Source organism: Talpa europaea (genome assembly GCF_964194135.1).
Source record: "Talpa europaea genome assembly, chromosome: 10".
Taxonomy (NCBI): Eukaryota; Metazoa; Chordata; class Mammalia; order Eulipotyphla; family Talpidae; genus Talpa; species Talpa europaea.
In genome coordinates, this window is record NC_140077.1 from 18,143,797 (window position 1) to 18,165,405 (window position 21,609).

At 48.7% G+C, this 21,609-nt stretch overlaps 1 protein-coding gene across 3 annotated transcripts in view; it reads left to right on the forward strand.

Annotated features, from left to right (window-relative positions):
• Positions 1–21,609, forward strand: part of SH3PXD2A (SH3 and PX domains 2A) — a gene marked incomplete at both ends in the record, with an annotated part of 203,516 nt that overhangs the window by 28,177 nt on the left and 153,730 nt on the right. The window lies entirely within an intron of this gene.

The window sequence follows — 21,609 nt, forward strand, 5'->3', positions numbered from 1 at the left end:
GGCATGGAGAAGGGACGCTTGTTCCTGGGGCAGACTGGGGACCTGGCGCTCGTCCTGGCTCCGCAGCTCTCTCTAGCAGGGACCACCCCCCCGCCCCGCACCCTGCTTGCTGGGCAGTGATACTTGAGTGAGGAGGCAGAGAACCACAGCATCTTGTAACAAAGACCTCCTTCCTACCTTCCAAAAGATGTGGCAGTGCCCCACCGTCCCATACCGGGCCTCTGCCAGGATGGAGAGCATGGTCTCTGGCCTTGATTGAATTCTATGCCAGGGACTGAATTAAGCTCCATCCACGCAGGCCTTCACATAAGCCTCACAGCAGCCCTCTGCAAGGCAGGACTATCCTCATCCACTTTGGTGTGGCTATTTCATAGGCAGGGAAACAGGCTCCGTGCTTAATACTGCGTTCCCTCTCTGAGGACTGCTGAGGTGGTCAGGACACAGTGTTGTGCTCAAAACCCTCGCATTCTAGATATAGAAAGAATACTTCCTTGTATGCAAAGATAATTCTCCAGGCCCACAGAACCAGGTACCCATCCTAGGGAGGAGCTGACAGGACTAGGTGTCCTGAGTATGCCGCACTCTGTGCTGAGTGTTACTAGACTAGTGTTCATGCTTTCTTCAGTCTCACAGCAGCCCCGTGTGGTTCATTTTACAAATACAGGACTGAGGCTCAGAGAGGTTATGTTACTTGCCCAGCGCCCTACAGCTAACAGGAGGCTGAGCTGCACTGGAACTCACATGTCTAACTCCAAAGCGCATGCTCTCTGCCCCGCCCCAGGTGGATAGAAACTGTGTTTTAGTGGGAGGGAAGTCTTGAGGGGGTGGTAAAGGTGAAAAGGGAGATAGGAGGGAGTAAGCATTCCAGGCTGGGGAAGGAGAAGGGGAAGAGGCCAGGGAACAAAAGAATACCATCTGCCCCTCCCTTAAGTGAGGGAGCTGTCTAATCTCCATCCTCACTCCACGCACAGGCCTCCATGTTACAGCTCATGACATAACCTGCTGCTGAGGGCCAAGTTTCCTTGGTTCTGGGGATATGATGGCCCCTTCCGCCCTCCTCCACCCCTAGCTCCCTGGGTAACTCATTAGACTTGTCATCTTCGATGGGTGTGGACCTGTCAAGATGACAGATTAGTCATAGGACATCCATGTTTGGAAGGAACTAGATTCGTCCCTTCATCACTTCCATGTTCTGCTTTTCCCATTCTCTGGCCCAGTCTGAAGACCACCCTTTCATTGCTTCCCAGGCCCTCTAAGCTGCTTCTCCTAGTTATCTGATGGTGACCATGTGTAGCTCTTGCACTGGCTCAGCCACACTGGCCTTATGAGAAGTATGCCCATGTCCAGTTTCTCATCTGATCTTTCATGCATCCAACAAGCATTTATTCAGTGCCTGTTGTGTGCCAGGCACCACGTCAGGTGCTGCAGGTTGCTGGTGAATCAAAACAACTGCATTCCAGGAGAGGAGCTCGCTCGCAGACTGACTGGGAAGCCATTGCTCACCGAGTCACAGATGCAGACTTGCAGTGGTGGGCTGAGATCCGGCTCCTGTTGGAAAGGAGCAGGTGTACTGATGCTGCACAGGAGAGCTCTGCAAGTTCCGAGGGACATGGGGTGGAGGAGAGGGGTTCAGGCAGAAGGAACAGCATGTGGTAGAGGCTCATGAGTTTCAGGACCTTCACTGCAACCCACGAAGGCAGCTGCCTATTACTGTTGTGATACCCATTTTACAGGAAGTTAAGGTGAGGCTCAGAACGCCGCTTCTCCTGAACTTAGGGCAGGCCTGCTCTGTTGGTAGACCCAGAATAGAGATGGGTCTGGGTTGCTGCCAGGTTCTAATGTATGCCTGGGGCACCAGAGGAATTGAACTTGCCTTGCCATCAAAAATACTGGCCTCCTCTGTTTCCACAGGTCTGCAATCCCCAAATGGTCTAAAGCTGTGTAATGACAGAAAGGAGGTGGGGGGACACTGGGGCCTGAATGGGGTTCTAGACTCAGTCCAGAAAGGACATAACCTAGTGGAACCTTCTTTAAGGAAACCTGAGAGGTAGCATCGCACAGTGGGAAGAGCAGAACTTTTGCCCACAGACCTGGGCATCCATGCAGGCTTCCATATGTGTGACCTCAGCAGCCACATGCTCCCTGGAGCCCGGGTACACTGGCTGGCAGCAGGGGTAACGCTGCCACTGATGTGCTTTCATGTCTGAAATGGGCAGTGCACCTGGGCTCCAGGGAGCATGTGAGGTGTCTAGCTCAGGGTCAGCCCTCAGCAAGCATATGCATCTTTATTAGCCAGATTTCAGACCTGCAAAACAGGTCTGAATTTCTAGAATTTCTGAGTTTTCTAGAATTTCTGAAATTCTGAATTTCCTAGAATTTCTCATTCTAGGAAAACATTTGCTGATGATTGCTTTATGTAGGGAACCCCTCTTAGGGAGTGAAGAATAAAATAATGTGTTATACATAGTGTGGTTTACCCAGAAGCATCCTTGATCTTGGCTTCCGACAGAGCTGAGTGTATCAGCACTGACCTGCGGGAGAGTCTCAGGAAGGTACCACAGGCTCTGTTCTCTGTCTCTGACCACAGGTGTTTGTCAGTGACTTGGATGTGATTTTGATGTCATCCTGCTTACAGTTACAGGCAACACAGGCAGGAAGGAGAGTGCTTCCGACAAGCCAGCCGCCAAAACTACTTGAAGAAGGCTGGGTAGAATTGGCATAAATGTAATGGGTTTTGATTCAAGAAATCAGTAGCTCCAGTGCAAGTAGCAGGAGGCTTAGTTTTCATGGGAGCAGGAGGGTGAGGTGTCAAGGTATGTGTTGCCTGGGGGCTCAGCGGAAGTCAACAGTATGAGTGACTTTCCAAATCCTGGGCTTGCCTCCCCAGAATCCACATTTCCTAGGCTGCACTCACAGACATTCAATGTAGAAAGCTTAGCGGGGAGGTTCTGCCCTGAGTCTGTCTTCAACCGTGAGGGTGGGTCTTGTCCTAGTGGACACTGAAGCAGAGCAGGATCTGAGGAGGGCAGCCCTGCTGGTGGAGGAGACAGGACAGGTCACAAGGAGCATCAAGAGGAAGTGGGGAGGTTAGCCGGAGCGGAAGGGGGTGGCTGGGAGAGGGGATATAGACTGCTTTCCTTCCCGAGAGGCAGTTGAGCTGTTCTCTGGGGCACCAAGTATGAAACTATGGGCAGGAGTTAGATTCAAGTGTAGCAGGAAATAGATTCAAATCAATATAAGGAAGACCGTTCTGATGGTCAGATGCCCAGAGATTGAATGGATCACCTTCTTTGTGACTTCCGTATCAGCTCGGAGTGTATACCAGCACAGGGCAGGGCTCAGTGGCCTTGCAGTTCCCTTTCTGATCCTAGGAGTCTAATTCCCTTGCTCTCTGATTGGCCTACACCGTTTTAACCAGTTGTGGTTAAAATGCCGGAGACATCCCTTTTCTTAGTTTCTCTATTGAGATTCCCACTCGTGTCCATCAAGTGGATGGTGAAGTCATAGCTTGGGGAAGGGGACAGTCTGTTCTTAGACTTGCTGAATGTTTGCTTGACACCTAGAACCTCCTCTCGAACTGCAGAAGATGTGGGCCCAGGTCACAAAGCCCATGGTGACCAAGCTGGCCACAAACCCCAGGTCCTGACTGCAAATTCCCTTTCTCTCCACTTGAGCCAGCCTCTGCCAGAAGCTGGAGCTGCCTGGAGCAAGGTCTGGGCCCTAGCCTGCTGTAGTGTTCATCCACAGAGACCTCCCCCACTCTTAGAAGATGGGGAGACACCACCTGCTCTGCCCTTTTCCTTGTCTCTCCATTTTAAAAACAAGGTAACTGAAGCCCAAAGGGATGGGCTGAGCCAGCCAAAATCACTGATAGAACCAAACTCCATGCCTGTCCTCTTTCCCCGTGGGGTTTGCTGGGTCCCTTGTCTATCCCCTGCAGGTTTCTGCAGGAGTGGGAGGGTGTCTGATGCTGGAGGATCTGTGGGTGAGAGGTCACCCGAGAAAGTGCCATATTGGACACATTCCACAAGACAGGCTTTCAAAATAGCACCTTAAGCCTGAGAGCTTCCATGAGGGGCCCCGGAGTGGCCACCAGCTGGCAGGGGACAGCACGAGGGAGCCCTTCCGGGCATGGGATTGACTGTGGGTGCTGAGATGCCTTTTTTCATCACTCTTTAGTAGTGAGCCAAACATTAGCCAGCTGACTGGTCTGGCTTGGCTGTTCCAGCTGAGGCCCCCGGCCCTCCTTCCTTAGCTCAGCCACCTCTGCAGGCTCCTCCCTGCTCCCATCCCCAGGCTCTCCGGACTCCTTCAGCTTTCCAGGAGCCCATGACACATGGTGTGAGACCTAAGGCTGTGCCATGAGAGGGAAAAGAACATGGGGGTTGGAATCAAAGCTTGCTCTGTCCTGTGGTGCCCTCTCAGGCAAGTTACTTAACCTCTCGGAACCTCAACAGCCTCTTCTGTGAGATGGGGGCCCTTCTGGGGCCTGATTGCAGGGCTGTGCGTGGGCTCCTGAGATCCTGTGTGCATAGAGCCTGCTTGGAACTTGCTGGGGTGGCTCTGGTCCCTTCCTCAGGGCCAGTGACATTTCTGGAGCTCCATGGCTTGGCCAAGCAGGAACAGGCTGCCAGCACTGTAGGGGTTCGGTGGTTAGAGACAGTTCCAGAAAGGGGGGAAGGAGTGGTTAGGGTTAGGTCTCGCTCTTGACTAGGAATGGCACTGTCTTTTTTTTTTTTTTTTTTAGAGATTTATTTATTTATGCGTACAAGAGCTGGGATGCAGGCCATGGGTGCAGGGGTGAGAGGAGTCACCAGAGACACAGTTGGGAGCAGAACAGGCAGATCTACTGAAATACTCTGCTGAGGGGAGCAGCGGGTGAGACAGGAGAGGTCTGCTGTGCCATGTGGGTCACCTCGCACCACCAGGGCGTTCCCAGGAACGACACTTTCTTAGACAAAGCTGACCAGCTGACCCTATAAAAGGTGTTTTCGTAAAGGGGATGATTCTTTTGCACCTTGTTCTTTACACCTACTTCTCCCTTTGCGTAGTGTCCCAAGGCAGATGACCTGACTCTGGGACCATTGCAGCGTATTTAATTGTGAGGGTGTTCTAGAACAGCTTGACAGATACTGCCCAAAACTTGAACATAAACTTGACACATTTTTGTGAGTTTATCTCCGGGATAAACTCTGGCAGGGGAGTTGGTGGGTCAAAGAGTTTGCATTTCTCTTTTGATGTTGACAAATGGCCCTCTGAAAAGAATTCGATTCCTGCCCACAGTGTTATGAGGATTGTCTGTTTCCTCATACCTTCCTCAATGCTGGGACTTACCGAACTTGAATGTTTTGTCAGTCGACTAAAGAAAAGGAGTATCTTGTCGTTCTGATTTCTCTTTTAGTTACACATAAGGCTGTATATCTTTGCCTGGATAGGTTGCCAGCTGTACTTATTTTTTGGTAAATGTCTGTATTCTCATCCCATTTAAGACCTTCTTGTTGGATGGTTTAGTTCATTACCTTGCATCTGGATTGTTGTTCTCTGGGAGAGTGGGTGGTCTCCCAGGGAGCTTAGTGATGTTTAGATCTCCTTCCTCTGGGGCTGTGAGTTAGAAGCGAGCATCTTCACCTGCTCTGGGAAGGGCCTGCCCTGGGCTTACTATGAACTCCCCAGGGTTTTCACTGAACAGGTGTGAAAGTGCTGCCCCCCCCCCCCACCATCCCAGTGCTGAGGAGTGAGTGTATGGGGCAAAAGTTATGAGGGGACCATGGGTGGGGGCTTAGAGTTTGGACCCACTGCCTCTGGGATGAGGGAAGTGGGGAGCATGGTGGTGGGTGTGCAGCTGTGTGATAACTGCAGAATTTCTGCAGGGGTCTTTGGCAGGAGGGGCTTGTCTGCATAGGAAGCACCCCATTGGAGAATATACTCCACATCACAAAGTTACTAAAGCTGCTTTTGTACACAGTACATATGACATCCAGAAAGGGTCAGTTGGCTATTACCCAGGAAAAAGTATAAAAATAAATAGTAATGGTGAAGTCCGTGATAAATTAGTAATAACAGATTTACCCCCTGTGATGGAGATGGGGGGGTGCTAAGCCTCCGTTGGCACTGCCACTGGAAGCAGTCGGGAAACAAAAGTGACCTGCCATCCCCTGGGTGTTTGCTGTGGACCAGACGCATGCTAAGCGCGCGGCGTACATGTCCTGGTTCAGTCCTCACTCAAACCGTCCAAAGCTTGTGCTCCTATTACCTTCATTTTATAGGTGAGGAAATGCAGGATCAGAGAAATGAGATAAATTTTCCCAGATCCTACACCGGATAAGAGGCTATTTGGGGCCACACAGGGGGCTTCTCTGTCTTATCTCCCCGACCTGGACCCCTTTGTTAAAACTGGAGAGAGATTCCGCAGCGGAGAGAGAGAGGAAGACCTGGCCCAAGGTGTCCTGGCCGTGTGCCCTAGCCCCCAGCTTCGCTCTGCAGCCCAGCTGGCATCTCAGAAGACAAGGTTGGGAGGGGCAGGTCCATATTTAGGGCTTTGGAGTATGGCCTGGGAGAGCTGGAATCTATAGCTCTCGCCTTTCCCTGCATGGGCCTGGGTGTGAGCGAGGGTGTGGGGAGGGGGCCTGCTCCCTGGGGATGGACTCTGGCCAAGTGAAACAGGCTGAGGTCAGAGGGAGGGGGCTGTCTTCCCTGAGGGAGTGCTAGGATGACGTGACTTTGGGGGGGGTTTAGGGGAGGAGGGCCGCTGTGTATTTCACCTCTACGCCTCGGCCAGATGGGGAAATTGGTGCGGGAAGCTGGGCCAGATGCAGCCTCTGGCAGGGTTCCCTGGCCGCTGTGCAGGCCTGTTCTCCAGCAGGCTTGGCAGGTCCCTCCTCTCCATCCCAGAGGGGAGAAGGGACTGGGGAGCAAATGACATCCTGGAGTTGGCTGTGGCAGAGGAGAGGGTCTCCCTGGCCACTAGGCAGGAAGGGAGAAGTGGGTGAGGGGCCCAGAAGACATGACCTGGTACCCCCTCCCCTCATTGCAGTTGTCCTGTGTTCTGAGCCAAGTTTGTGGGAGAGAGAGGAGGGGTTTATAAGGTTTGCTCTCAGTTCTGGAGCCTGGGAACGAATTGAGCATAAAACAAAGCCTCTGACTTCTAGCGCTGGCTCCCTCTCCCTTCACTACACTCTGGCTGCGTCAAGCATCAAGCATCTCTAGGTGTCAGTCATTCTTTGCCCTGTCCATCAGCGAAGAGCAGAGCTCCCCATGCATTGCCAGGAACTGGGGCCTCCTCACTCCCAACTCAGATCTTGTTCTAATCATCTCATTGTATATTGACTGTGGCCCACCTGGAGTCCCAGACTTTGGGGTGTTCTTTTTTAAGCTCCAGTGTCCCCTCCTAGGCTCATCTCCCCTTCTTGCCTTCTCTCAACCTATGTATTTCACTGTCTGAGTTCTCTTCACCCAACTTACCTTCCTCATCTTTTACCCTTCACCTCACTTCCTCCAGGAGGTCATCATATCTTGGCATCTCTCCTTTGGATCTCTGAATGTGGCCTCTAGAGCATATTATCCATTAGTGCCACTTTCTCTCACCAGTCTGCTTCCCCTGGGCCAGAATGCATGCTATCTGTTATTGCAGAGATCGCTCAAGGAGCCCAGCACATAGTCAGCACTGGGTGTTGACTCTTCACTGTACTGAACTGAATTTTAACAGACAAGGGAAGTCAGGGGAAAAATTTGGTTTCAAGGAATTTATGATCCAGCTGAGGACAGTTTGGGAATAGGTTGGGAAGTGACCCACAGGGCATGGGCAGACTGGGCTCCAGTGCTGATGGGCAGCTACGGGAACACTTCAGGGTTTTAGAAAAGGAGACGGTTGTGGACAGAGAGAGGTGGTGAGCCTGCAGGGTTGGGTGGGGGGGTCAGATGAAAGACATCCAGGCTAAACTCCAGGATCAGAACTCTGAAAAGACAGAGAAATATTTCAAGAAAAAGTGAATAGATTTCACCTAGTTCTGCAGTTACTTTCCTGTGGAAGTTGCCAAAGTCAGAGCAGGTTAACTGATTTTAAGCACAGTTTTTGTATCCTGGAAGCCAAACAGGAGCTGATGGCGTTCCCGGTTTTGCAGCTTGACTGGGAAAGTTTTATTGCGCGCCAGGCTCTGTGGGGCCAGCAAACTCTCGAGGCACACAGAGCAGATGCTCCAATATAAGCTCTTTCCCATCTTCAGTGCAAGACAACTGGGTTTCTTTTTGCTGAACTGGGAAAACAGGTGCATTTTAAACCAGGCTTGCTCTGTAATCAGACAAGTGCACCTACTATGTGTGGGTGGCGGTAATCTCTAACATGGGGATCACAGAGGCCCAGGATGAGTTTCCTTCAAGACTAGTGGACATGACATGATCCCTACCTACAAGTTTACTGTGTACCAGTTGAAGGTGCAGGGGAGGTGCCAAGTTGCAAGGCAGACCAGGGAGGCTGAGAGGAGGCCATGGGTCTGGATTGGAGCTTGGAGGAATTAGACAGGTTGAGAAAGATTTGAAAGCGAGTCCTTCCTTGCAAGAACCCTTTTACCAAGTGTCATCTTTTCCTGTCTAATATTTTTAACAACAGCTTTACTAAGATGTAATTCACATACTATACAATTCACTCATTTAAAGTTAATTCAGGGGGTTTTGGTATGTTCATAGATAATATACAACCACTGCCACATTCAATTTTAAGACATTTTCATCATTTCCCCCCAAATCCCATTAGCAGTCATTCCCTACTTTCCCCAGTGGCACCACCCCAGCCCCAGGCAACCACCAGTTTATTTCTCCCTGTATAGATTTGCCTATTCTAGATATTTCATGTAAATGGAATCATGTCATATGTGGCTTTTTGTGTCTGGCTTCTTTCATTGAGTTTTCAAGGCTCATCCATGTGGTAGCATGTATCAACAGTTTATTCCTTTTAATAACAAAACATTATTCTATTACATGGCTATACCACATCATTTGATTTATCTACTCATCAGCTGGTGGACACTGGTTGTTACCACTTTTGGGTTTTTATATAATATATAATATGTCATAATGTGCTGCTATGAATATTTGCATATAAGTTTTTGGGTTTATATGCAAGTTGAAGTTTTTGGGTTTTTGGGACATGAGTTTTCATCTCTTGGCTAGATATCTTGGAATAAAATTTCTGGATTTTATGGTGACTCATGTTTAACCATTTGAGGAAAGATTAGACTATTTTCTGAAGCAGCTGCACTATTTTACGGTCCCACCAGCAATGTATGAATATGCTGGTTTCTCTACATTCTTTTTTTTTTATAGATTTATTTATTTTTATACAAGAACTGGGGTACTGGCCAGATGCTCGGGAGGGTGAGAGGATTCACTGGAGACAGAGCTGGGAGCAGACCAGGCAGACTGAAGAAATACTGCTGAGGGGAGCAACAGGCGAGACAGGAGAGGTCTGCTTCGCCATGTGGGTTTCTTGCCGGTTGGCCGGGATCGAACCCATGCTGCAGAGGCTGCGGACAGCTTCAGAGTGCAGCGTTCAACTGCCTGTGCCACTGGGGAGGCCCTGGTTTCTCTACATTCTTGCCAACACTTCATATCTGTCTGATTATAGCCATCTTCACTGGAGTTTTGATTGGTATTTCTCTGATGGGTAAGGAGGTTATCATTTCCTTCTGTGCTTATTGGCATTTGTGTCTCTTTTTTGGAAAAAAAACTGTTCGGATAATTTGTTCATTTTTCTACTGGAGTATAAGATTTTAGTATTGAGTTGTAAGGGTTCTTTGGGTACAAGTCCCTTATCAGATATATGATTTGCAAATATTTTTTCTCATTCTGTAGATTATTTTTTCACTTTCACACTGGTGTCTTTTGAAGCACAAAAGTTTTTCATCTCGAGGAAGTCCAATTTCTGTCTTTTTAATTGCTGTGTTTGTTTTTGGTGTCATATATTAGAAGTCTTTGACTAGTCCAAGATTATGAAGATTTGAGCCTAAATTTTCTCTCCTCCATTGAAATCTTTGATGCATTTTGAATTAATTTCTGTATATGATATAAGATTCCCTTCCAGTTTTGGATCGAGTCAAATTGAGAGCCCAACCATCTTCTTAAGATTTGCATTTAGATTTAACTCCAACATTCTGTCCTGAGAGGCCCTCCCAATCATCTAAGGTAGTTGCCTCCCCTGCAGTCAATCTATCCCTGTACTCCACTTTACTGGACCATTAGAAATGATTGCACATGTGACTAATGCTCCCCGTCTAAGCTCTATGAAGACAGACTGGCTTGATGCCACAATGCCAGCACCCAGTGCTGGCCCTGGAGCTCACCTGGTACTTGGGCAGTGTTTATTGAGAGTAGAAAACTGTTAAAGGAGCTGCCTTCCCAGTGGATTTCGCTAAAACTTTCTAAGTGTTTCTGGCCTCATAGAGTTGGAAGGTTGAGTGGGAGGGGATGTACCAGCAACATCACAGGTGGTCTCTCACACCCACTCTGACAATCCCGTTACATCACAAAACAGCCCCTTCCGTCCTTGAGCAACTGTGGTTGGAAAGTTCTTCCTGATGTTGGGTAAAGACCAGCTTTCCTGTAATTTGCACTCATTAGCCACTGCCTTCTTTGGATACAACTGGAGTTGAACTTTCCATATTGATAGTCCTTTAAAGATTTAAAACAGCTGTTATATGTCTCTTATATGCTTTCTGTGGGCTTGGCACCTCTGATTCTTTCAGCTGTTCCTCCTGGAGCAGAGAAAGGCTGAGCTTAGGCCCTCAGTGGTTGATGTTGGCTTTCTGGAGGTGGGGACAGGCACAGGCTGCCAAAGAAAGCAAAGACATGGCCACAACTAAGAATGGATGAACCCCAGTCTTCTTGCTTTTCCCTCTTTGAGTTGGTGAATTCCAAAACTGGAGAGAGATTTCGGTGAAAAGGCACTGAGTACAAACTCCCTGACTAGATCTCTTGAAGGCACAGCTGATTGTTAATAGTATAGATTGTGCTGTAATATTGCTTTCTATTTAAAGAGTATTTTTTCCAGCTAGTCCAGTGGTCTTTTTGGTTATTTTGATCCAGCCTCATGGTTCTCAACCCGTAACAACCAGTAGACTCACCTGGGGAACTCTGAAAACTGCCAATATCTACCCCATCTTCTAAGACTATGATTTAAATGGTAAGGGGTAGGGGCTGGGAGGCAGTGTTTTTAAAGTACTCCCAGTGATTGTATGTGTAGATAGGGTTGTAGACCTTGGCTGGCTTCATAGGTCAACATTGAACTTGAAATTCCCACAGCCCTCCCCACTCAATGAGCAAATGCTGGATATTAGCCCTCTATCTGGGAGGTGGCATTAGCTAGAAGACAGGCTAAGAGAATACAATTATTTTCTAATAAGAAAATCTTGTTTGAAATTATAAAAACCATACATGTTCAAAAGAAATAAAATACCAAAATTGAAGGTGAAAATATTCCTGTTTCTCTTTCTCTTACCCCAAGTAAATGCTATGATCAGTTTATTGTATTTTTACTGATTTTTAAAATGTATATTACACATGCATACTCAACCCCCCTATAAATACACTTCTTCCAAAATAAAGATAATTATATTGTGTACCTACTGTTTTGTAATCTTTTGTTTTCCTTTTTCAGTATACTGAGTACAGAGAGCCCCACCTTACCTTTAACATGTATAGGAAGCAAACTTTATCTTGAAATTTATATTTTATTTATATTTGTACTTTATTTATATTTACTTCAATATTCTTTATTTTTTGGTGGTGACAGTGCTGAAACAAATATCTTTATATACAGAATCACACACAACACACATAGTTACACACACTCTTGGGGATAAATTCTTAGTGGTGCAATTGCTGAGTCCAAGGGGATGCAGGTTTGGGATGGAGGTTGGGAGGGGATGTTCCAGTCTACCCCATGCAGCAGAATTCCTGATGACCGGTCTGTGCCTTGTGTCAAAAGGGAAGCTTTGCTGAGCACAGCAGAGAGGAAGGGGTGAGTGTGTCAGATGGTAGGGAGGAAGCGGTGGGGTCACTTCCCCTGCAGGCTGTGTGTGGAGGAGCCCACTGGCCTCTGGCCTTGCCTGACAGCCGTGTTTCCCAGGAAGAGGAAAGCAAGCTGTGTGTGTTAACCTTTGCCTTGCTCTCCAGGGTGTGACGCTGAAACAGGGCACGTTCGCAGGATGTGTGTGTCCAGGTCAGCGGGTCTGGCTCAGTCATTGATTTGGGAGTTCGTGGAGTGAGAATCCTGCTTTCCAACCCTTTCCTAGATCCCCTGGACTGCATCCAACCCTCATGGAAGCCCAGGAGCGTGATTTTTTTCATGGTGCAAGAGAGCCCATGTCTGTTTACGGTTACAGGACTCTAGCTCCCAAATATCAATGTGCCGGCCTGGGATAAGAGGGTAGTGGCAGGGTTGAAACGAGGAAGGTCCAGAGGTCGAACCACTTACCCTCAGGTACTTTGAGGAGTAGCCCATTGGGGATCATGTCCTAGACTCTGGAAACCCAAAGTCGGTTCCTTTCTAGAGCACCTCCAGAAACTTCTCGGGAAGAGGAGGAAATTCTGAGTGCATAAGACTGTGACAGGCACTCTGAAGGGAAGAATGGGGAAGGGAGGTCACTTTACTGAGCAGCTATAGTGTCCCAGGCACCGTGGTGTTTCTTTACTTGTGCTCTTATTATAGTCACAGTGAGGCAGGTAATATTACTCACATTTTACGGAGGGGAAGCGGAGGCTCAAAAAGAGTAATCCCTTTTCATATAGCAGATCTAGTTGATTCTAAACCATGCAAAATAGAGCAGTGTTCCCCTTGCAGTGTCCCTGACCCACCTGCCACGTGGGCAGCCTCCCTGCTGATTGAGAGTCAACCAGACTTTAAGTCAACAGTTGACAGCAGCAGATTAAGCCATGAGGGCAAATCCTTGTAATGGAGACACTGAAAAGGATGGAGGGGTAGGCAGTGGAGCGCAGAGGCAGTGCCAGGAGCTCTGGGACCTGAGCTCCAGCTGACCTGTGGCAGATGGTTGCCTCTCAGCCTTTTATTTTGTGGACTGGTGAGAACCACATTTTCCTCTGAGAATCATTGTTAAGAGTAAATGAGGTCTTCTGAACAAAGTGCTTAGCAGTGCCTGGAAGCAATAAGTGTTCAATAAATGGGCGTGGTTTTATTATTCTCAAGGAAACCAGTTGTTTGTGCATAGAAGAAAAGGGTTTGTAAAAACGGACCCTTTATGCTCTTTCTCTTCTGGTTCTGTAAGGACAGAGCTTTGACAGCTGAACCTTTTCTTCAAGTCCAAGTAGGGTTTGTAAATCCTGGGAGCTCCTAGTTTAGACACTCATTTCCCGTGCAGGAAATGTGAAAAAAAGAAAAGAGAAGCCTCCAGCCCCAGAGGGGCCTGTACAGCTTACCCGTCTTTTCATCAGGGTGGCCCCCAGGATGGCCATATTTTTTGCTCTTCTACTTTCCCAGGCCAGGCTTGTTATTAGTAGTGTTTCCACCAGCGCTCTCTCTCTCTCTCTCTCTCTCTCTTTCTGTGTGTGTGTGTGTGTGTGTGTGTGTGTGTGTGTGTGTGTCCCTTTCCATCTGTGTCTTCATTTCCGACTTCCTGCTCCCCTCCTACGTCTATTCCTGTGTCATGATCCAAGTCTCACGGCAAATGGGAAGAAGTCAGTTCACCCCCTCCCTCTTCCTGGGTGTCTAAACAGCAGTTGTGCCCTTGGCAATTATTGTGTGTCAGACCTTGTACTGAGCGCCCCATATGCTTACCACATGTGAGGGGCGCTCCCCTTTTGAACCACTTTGCAGCTAAAGAAAGCCTGACTCAGAGAACCTAGTACATTTACCCAAGCCCACACAGCAGAAAGTAGAAGAAAGATTTAAATTCATCAAATGCCCTCACAGCCACCATCCTCCTCCATGATGTGTCACTGCCTATGGTCCCTTTGGAGTCTTACCCTTGACACCCTGTTTGTCCATCTGGCATAGTGCCCTGTTTGATTTGTGGGTGTGAGTCTGGCTGCCCTTGCTGAGTGTATGGACTGGAGGTCGGGAAGTTGGCCTCATCCTAGCTTGGCACAGATGCAGGTTCTGGGTGAGTCCTTGCTTGATGTTTGCTGCTGCTTTGTCTCTTCACTTATATATGGGACATTAAGTGAGCACCTTTTAGGTGTGAAGTATCACGCTGACTGTTGGGGTGCCTGCCTTCAGTTAGCTTCCACTCTAATGGGGAGATACAGGGCTTACTCATTGAATCCTTGTGAAGGTGAACGGTACCTGCGGTTATCCCCATCTTGTAGAGTGATAGATGGAGGCTTCCTCTTGCCTACCTCCTGCCCTTCAAATTAAATAAACCATAGAGGCCCATGATTTGTGCAGACAGCAGGCAGTGGGTATGATGGGCACCTGCAAAACACTCTCAGCGGTGTTTGCAAAGGTACAGGAGCCTACTCATTGTCTCCTCCAACTCCCTTCACAAAGTCTTTTTTCTCAGAGGAGAGTGTTTGGATTAGTCTGCGGCAGCAGCATTTGTGTTTTGGAGGTGATGGGGAACACGTAGTTCTGGGAAAGAGGTTCGTCCTGCACATACCCTGCCCCTCCCAGAGCCTTTCTGGGTTTGCTTCTGCTGTACTTACTGTGATGGCCCCATAAACATGAAGTCCAGAGGGAGCCCTGAGTAGGGTAGTCTGAGCACCAGAAGGGTTCTGCCCACTGGTCATTGACCCCATAGGCAGCCTGTGCATGTGTGCTGGGATGGACGTCTCCCTCCAAGGCCAGACTTTTATGTGGTCTTTGTTCCCTACATCCGCAGCATCACTCACCTCCCCAAGGACAAAAACCCACCCCAGAGGAGGAAGCTTTTAGAAATTTAATAGGACCATACCCTGAGGGTGTTCAGTGTTCTCATTTTGAGCTCAGAAACTAGTTAAGTAGCGACAGACTATTGAACTTGATTTTGCTGGGAGGGTTTTGGGTTGGCAAAGGCTCTAGCACTGAGTCAGATATATTTGTATTTTGCATTGTGGCCACTGGGCATTTGCTTCTGGAGCCACGGCCAGTCACCAGGTGTTGCTGCTGGCTACCTCTTTGATGTTTCAAATCTGGTGGACTTCATTCATTAGATCAGGGTGTCATTATTTCAGGGTGCACAGCAGACTGGCAGACCTGGGGAGCCATGGGAGAGGAGGGGAAGAGATAGTTGTTGCAGATAGGGAAACCTGGGAGGGACATACTCATCCATGTTAAATAGACACGCTGCATTCAATGCTGGCTTGTTCAGGCCAATAATTAGCAAACAGGGCCTCCCTGGTGGCGCAGCAGGTTGAGCGCAGCACTGTGAACCTATCCGCAGCCTCTGCAGCGTAGGTTCAATTCCCGGCCAGCCAGGGAGATTCCCACATGGCACAGCAGACCTCTCCTGCCTCACCCGCTGCTCTCCTCAGCAGTGTATTTCGGTCCTTCTGCCTGTTCTGCTCCCCATTCTGTCTCTGGTGAATTCTTTCACCCTCCCATGCCTCTGGCCTGTACCCCAGTGCTTGTATAAAATAAATAAATTTTAAAAAATGATTAGCAAACAAAAGCAGATATAATAACCAACAAATTGTGAAAAACAGACTATGAGATCTATAAGAGATGGGCCCAGATTTGCTAGGCTAGAAGACTTGGTTCAAATGTTAGAATTTCAGGGGCTTTCTCATCTGGGTACAGTCAAGTGTTGTTAAGGTTGGTCTTTGAGGGCCTCCCCAGTGATGCAGCAGGTTGAGCGCTGTGCTGTGAAGCTGTCCGCAGCCTCCACAGCACGGGTTTGATTCCCAACCTGCCAGGGAGACTCCCACATGGCACGGCAGACCTCTCCTGCCTCGCCTGCTATTCCCCTCAGCAGTGTCTTCAGTCCATCTGCCTGTTCTGCTCCCTGCTCTGTCTCTGGTGAATTGTCTCACCCTCCCATGCCTCTGACTTGTACCCGAGTTCTTGTATAAATAAATAAATCTTAAAAAAAAAAAAGATCGGTCTTTGACAACACAATCTTCATTGCTTATCAATGGGCCTAACAGGAGGAGATGGGGCAGGGACCCAGCATTTCGTGTAGCTACTTGCACTGGGATCCTCTGCCCTGAAGGATGGTCTGGACTTTGAAGATCAAGCTGGCCTAATTTGGGATTTATTGTCTATCCCTCTGCTCCCTTGGTACACTGGCCTTTGGATAGAAGGCCAGAGCTGTTGGTCCTGAGATGGGTTGACATCACCTTTCTGGGATAGAACTTGGCATGGTGAACTTCTCCAGCAGGAAGTCAGAGCAGCTGTCCTCACATGTGAACTCTCCTTTTCTGGCTATTGGACTGTGTTCATTCAGAATTCTGGGCCTGTGCCGTTAGGCAGTCAGTTCCAAATATTAGCCATCCCTTTAGAATGAGTCTCCAAAAGATTTGGGGAAGTTGAAGAGCTAGATCCTGAGGAGATACTGTGACCTCAAGCGCCTCAAGCTCAAGGAGCTGTGTCCTGGCTGGAATCACTGAGTGTACATTAGACTAAGGTACCACTTTCTCTATGTGTATACAGCACCAAGCCAGGGTGCCCCAAGCCAAGGTGTATAGTTTGGGGTGTGCAATACTGGTTATATTTTAGCCTGTAATTATCCCCTGGACAACTGTTGGGCAGTGAACAACCTGTGCAACTGTATGCAGCAGCCCTCATCCCAGTCAATGGATCCCAGTCCCACGGTGATCTGAGCAGGTGGAAGAAGATTGTCATTGAGTTCCATTTGGTCTGGAGCCAGGGGCAGCTGGCAGGAGTCCAGGGAAAATAAGTCCTTCCTTAGTAAACTGAGCCACAGTGCTCTGAAGATATCTGATTCCCTCCATAGTTTCTAACTCCTTGCCTCTAACTGCGCTTTTTTGTCAACAAAGGGAGCAACGGTATTTATTGGCACTTTCTAATTAAACACGGGGCAGGTCCTAGACCTTCTAGGAATGATTGGGCCATAATTTCCCCGTGGTTAATTGGTTGCAGTCCAGGTTCAATCATGGACATCCTTCCACAGGAACTGGGCTGGGCTTCATTCTCCATGCTCTGGAGTGGAGCTGCAGCTCTGATTTGCATCAAGGCCACTTTCTTGTTGAAAGGAGCAAGACTTGGAAGCCTTGGAAGTCTCAAACATTTCTGGGCCTAATGAGCTGAGCAGACGGAAGGCAGCCCAAGATGGCCTCAGAGTGGGTGGGCTGCTTGGACTGAGGCATCCTGCAGACGTCTGGGGAGTTTCTGGAGAGTAGCTGTGTCTGTGGTGGAGATCCTCCTCCACTGGCTGAGCGTGGCAGGAGAACCTGAGACTCGGGGCTTCCTTGGGGGGAAGCCAGGCACAGTTGCCAGTCGGTAGTGAGGCTTTATTGACATCTGCCATCTGCCTGAAATGGCCAGAGACCGGGAAACAGAATCCATGGATTTTTCAAATCCAGAAGGAGGAGAAACTCCACCCGGAAACATAACCCCAAGTAAAGTGTGTGGAAGCAGGATGTTTAATTGCCAAACCTTTCTTGAGACCCAGCTGCCGGGTAATGTTATCTGCGCTGCTCCTGTGGCCAGAGGAGAGTTTATCTGGGCCCCTGACACAGGCCTGTAAACAGAGCTGGCTTTCTCAGATGACCTCTGCCCTGTCCCCCTCCCCTCCACCTGCGCTTTCTCTGGTTTATCGCTAAGGTTTCCAGCTCCGGCGCGGCCAGCTCAGAAGGGCTTGAGAAGCTCTGCTTGGGTGGGGAGAGTGATTGGTTGGAATTTTGTGTATCCTTTGCTCATCTGGAGCCATAATCTAGGATGCTCAAGGTTTGGAAGGAAGCAGAGGAGCCTCCTGCCTGGATGTGAGAGAGGGGCCTGGAGTCTGCCTTCGGATGTCTCGGCTTATCTCCAGGGAGGTCTCAGCACATTTCCCCAACTCAGTTTAGAAATGGTCTGTCCAGGAGGGTAGGCTGGGGGTAAGTGAAGGGGGATAGGGCTCTGGTAAATCCTAAAGTTTTGGGAGAATCTGGGAATGGCAGTTCACTTCTCCCACCCCTGAGTCACTATCATGCTTGTTGAGGGCCTGGGAAGTGGAGTACAAGATGTTAGCAGGAGCAATCCTTTGCCCAACAAGGAAAGAAATATTTTTGAAGGGGAAGCATAGCAGTGTTCTGGTGGGTGTCTGTGGCTGATGGGGTGCAGGGACAGCTCAGCAGCCCTGCCTCTGCCTAGTTCTCCAAAGGACATGTCTTTAGTGAAACAGTCTCCAGAGGGTGTGGGTTCAGTTCAAGAGTTAGACAAGAAGACTCCCTGTGACTTCAACAGAACAATGGGGAAAGGCCTTTTTAAAGGAGGGCATGCTTGGATCATGCACTGGTTAGTCCTAGACCAGGAATTGGGTCTGAATTCTTGTCCCTGCTCTGCCACTAGGGGTGAGCATACCTGCAACTGTCATTGTGGTGGATCAGGCCCAGCAGCCCTGAAGCCTGTGCCTATTAAAAAGAAAAGCCTGAGAGGCTGGGCTGAGGTCTCACAGCAGATAACAGGGGTCTGAGAGTAAAACTCAGGATGTGGCTCACTCCAGGCTGGGCTGCTTCTCAAGGGCTGTATCCCTTCCTTGGCGGAGACAGCTCCTCTGCAAAAGAAGAGGCCTCCCAGCTGCCAGGGGCCATGAGCCTGTGATTAATTCTCCCTGGGAGGTGAAGGGAAGCCCCTAATTACTAGAGAGGATGGAGCTTGGGTCATGTTAAGCTCCAGTTAAGCCCTTCCTTTGGGCCTGGTCTGTTTGGCTGGGGAGAAAGGCAGGCGAATGCAGGCTGCCTCCTGGGAGGGCTCAGCCACCTGGGGTCTCCTTCTAGTGCATCTGGCCCAGCAGGGGTTAGGGAGGCAGCACCTGGACAGCACAGCACCTGCTTTCTGCCCCACATCTGTAGACATACAGGTGGGAGAGGAGCTATAGCTGGCAGGTTTGGGGAGCCAAGGAGCCGGAGTCAGCAGGGGGGTGGGGTAGTTGTGACCGCTGTGACACCCCAGAGTATCCTGCCACAGACAGTGAAGCCCGTTGTGTCTAAGGGTTTCCTCTGTGCTGGTCTGGTTTTGTAGCATTCCTAAATGTTGACTCCTGTCTGGACCCCCAAGTTCCGTCTCTTCTTGTCTTGGGCTCTCAAAATTGACTTCCCCCTTGTGCCTCTTATGGTCAGCCCCTAAGCAAGGGATGTATAGACTCTTCAGACTACCCAAAGTTTTATTTGGTGAAATGTTATTCGTTCCTATCAAGTTGTTTTATTTAAGTATCCACACACTCCTAAATTCATATATAGGAAGATAGTCTGTTGTGGTTGAGAGCATAGGAGCTGGGCTCTGCTAGACTCAGGGCAAGTCCTTTGCTCTGTATTTTATTGGTGTGCAACCTTAGGCAAGTTACTTAGCATCTCAGAACTTCAACAATCTCCTTTACAAAATGGCATTAACAATAGTAGCTACCTTACCAGGCTGAAGATTAAATGAGGTCATGCATATGAAGGCTTTACATGTGTGGACATGGATGGTTTCTGTCATTTATTGTATGAGAGGTATGTTTACATATGACATTAAACAAAGCATCTCCCTGTCTATTATGGTAATAGTCAACCATTTATTTTGGCCATGTGACAATAGGGATGGCCTTTCATTGTATGTTCTTACCAGGATCATATACAATATGCTATAAATGCCCCATGTTTGGCAACACTTAGCCCTGTTTGCTTTGCTTTATGGCTCTCCTTAGGTGCTTTGAGAACACTCCTCACTGTACAAGGCTAAGAAGTCGGGTGGGGGAAGGCACTGGGTTCAGCATTCATTTCCTTGCTTTTAACAAGAAAACCTCATATCTCTGGGTGCAGAACCCTTCTGTGGACTGAAAAGTTTGTGTCTCCCCAAAATTGACATGTCAAGACTCCAACCCCCTATGCGATAGTATTTGAACAGGGGCCTTTGGGAGGTAATTAGGTTTAGATGAGATGGGTGGTGGGAATACGGCCCTTATTAGCAGAGGCAGAGACCAGAGTCCCCTCTTCACCCCACTTGAGGATGCACCAAGAAGGTGCCATCTGTAAACCAGGAAGCAGATTGCACTAGGAATCAAGATCTTGGACTTCCAGCCTCCAGAACTGTAAGCATAAGCATTTGTGATTGAAGTCACCCAGGCCATGGTACATGGTTAGAGCAGCTGGAGCAGTAAGACAGCACCTGGTAGGGGGAGCGTCCCAGTCCCAGCGTGTCTGAACACTCCTCTCTGCTAATGTTCCTGTTTCTCACCATGGCGGACTCCTAGCTTCTCTGGCTGTTTCTTCTCCTCATTGGTTGAGTCCTCCCAAAGCCACTGAATCAGATGCACCAGACAGAGGCCTGGGAATCTGAGTTTTCACAGAGTTCTCTAGGTGATTCTGATGGGCGCCCCGGCCAGGAGCCATCGCTGTGGACCGCCAGCATTCAGTGAGGTCTCATAGTGTCTCAGTGCTTCCCCTTAATCCGGTTCCTGGAGATGTCAGTGCAGGCCCCAGAGGGGAGTTCAGCAGAAGAGCCTGAGGTTGTGTGAGGAAACTACTCTCTCTCACTGAGGCCTCTCCCAGAACGGGGTGTCTTTGGTGTGGATGGAAACAGTAGATGTGATGTGTAGCCGGGATTTTTTCCCCTCCAGCTGCTGTCCTGCCTTCCCCCTGGGCTGGGGAGCCTTCTAGGTTACCCTGAGACAGCAGCCTTGGAGACCCTGACTGTGCATTCAGTGCTGGGGTGACATTGGGAATGGGGTCCTGAAATGCCTCCATTTGAAAAGTTTCTAAAACTCCCATCTGTCACCTGTCCCGCAAATCTACCTCTCATCTGAAGGGTCAGTTCGGTTGTTCAGGATAGCAAAGTGTTTTCTGTGTCAGAAGCTGAGCTAAGACACAAGGTTACAGAGCGGAATCATGTATCTTTGCTATGCCTGTGTTCTCCCGAAGTAAGTTCTGAGGGGCAAGTGCAGCAGAATAAACTTCAGTAGTTTGTTAAAAACGTAGCTGCCAGATTTTAACAAATGTGCCCTCTGGCAGGGGCGTTGATAGTGGGGGAGGGGACTGTGTGTGTGTGTGTGTGAGTAGGGGCGCATGAAAACTCCCTTTTCTTTCTGTCAGTCTTGCTGTGAACCTAAAAATGTGCTATAAAGTCTTTAAAAAAAGAAGTAAAATAAAATGTAGATGCTGAAACCCTAAAGCCCAGGTCTATTTGTGCAGAAGTTCAGAGGATGGGGTCCCAGCACCTGCAATTTTGGAAGTCCCCTTGTAGAATCTCATTCATTCTAAAGTTTGAGAACCAGTGGGAATGAACTATTTTTTTTTAACAATTCTAATTTTATGTTCATTGTATAAAATACATGTAAATGGAAAGAAGGAAATTAACCACTTATAATCTTACCCTCCTAAAATAATCACCTTAAACATTTTATTGACTGCCCCTCTAGCTATATTTGTGTGTGTGTGTGTGTGTGTGTGTGTGTTTGCGCGCGTGCTCATGTTTACACATGGATGTGGAGCACCCATGTGTTATCTGATACTATGCTAGGTCCTGGACACAGCGATGAGAAAAAGGAG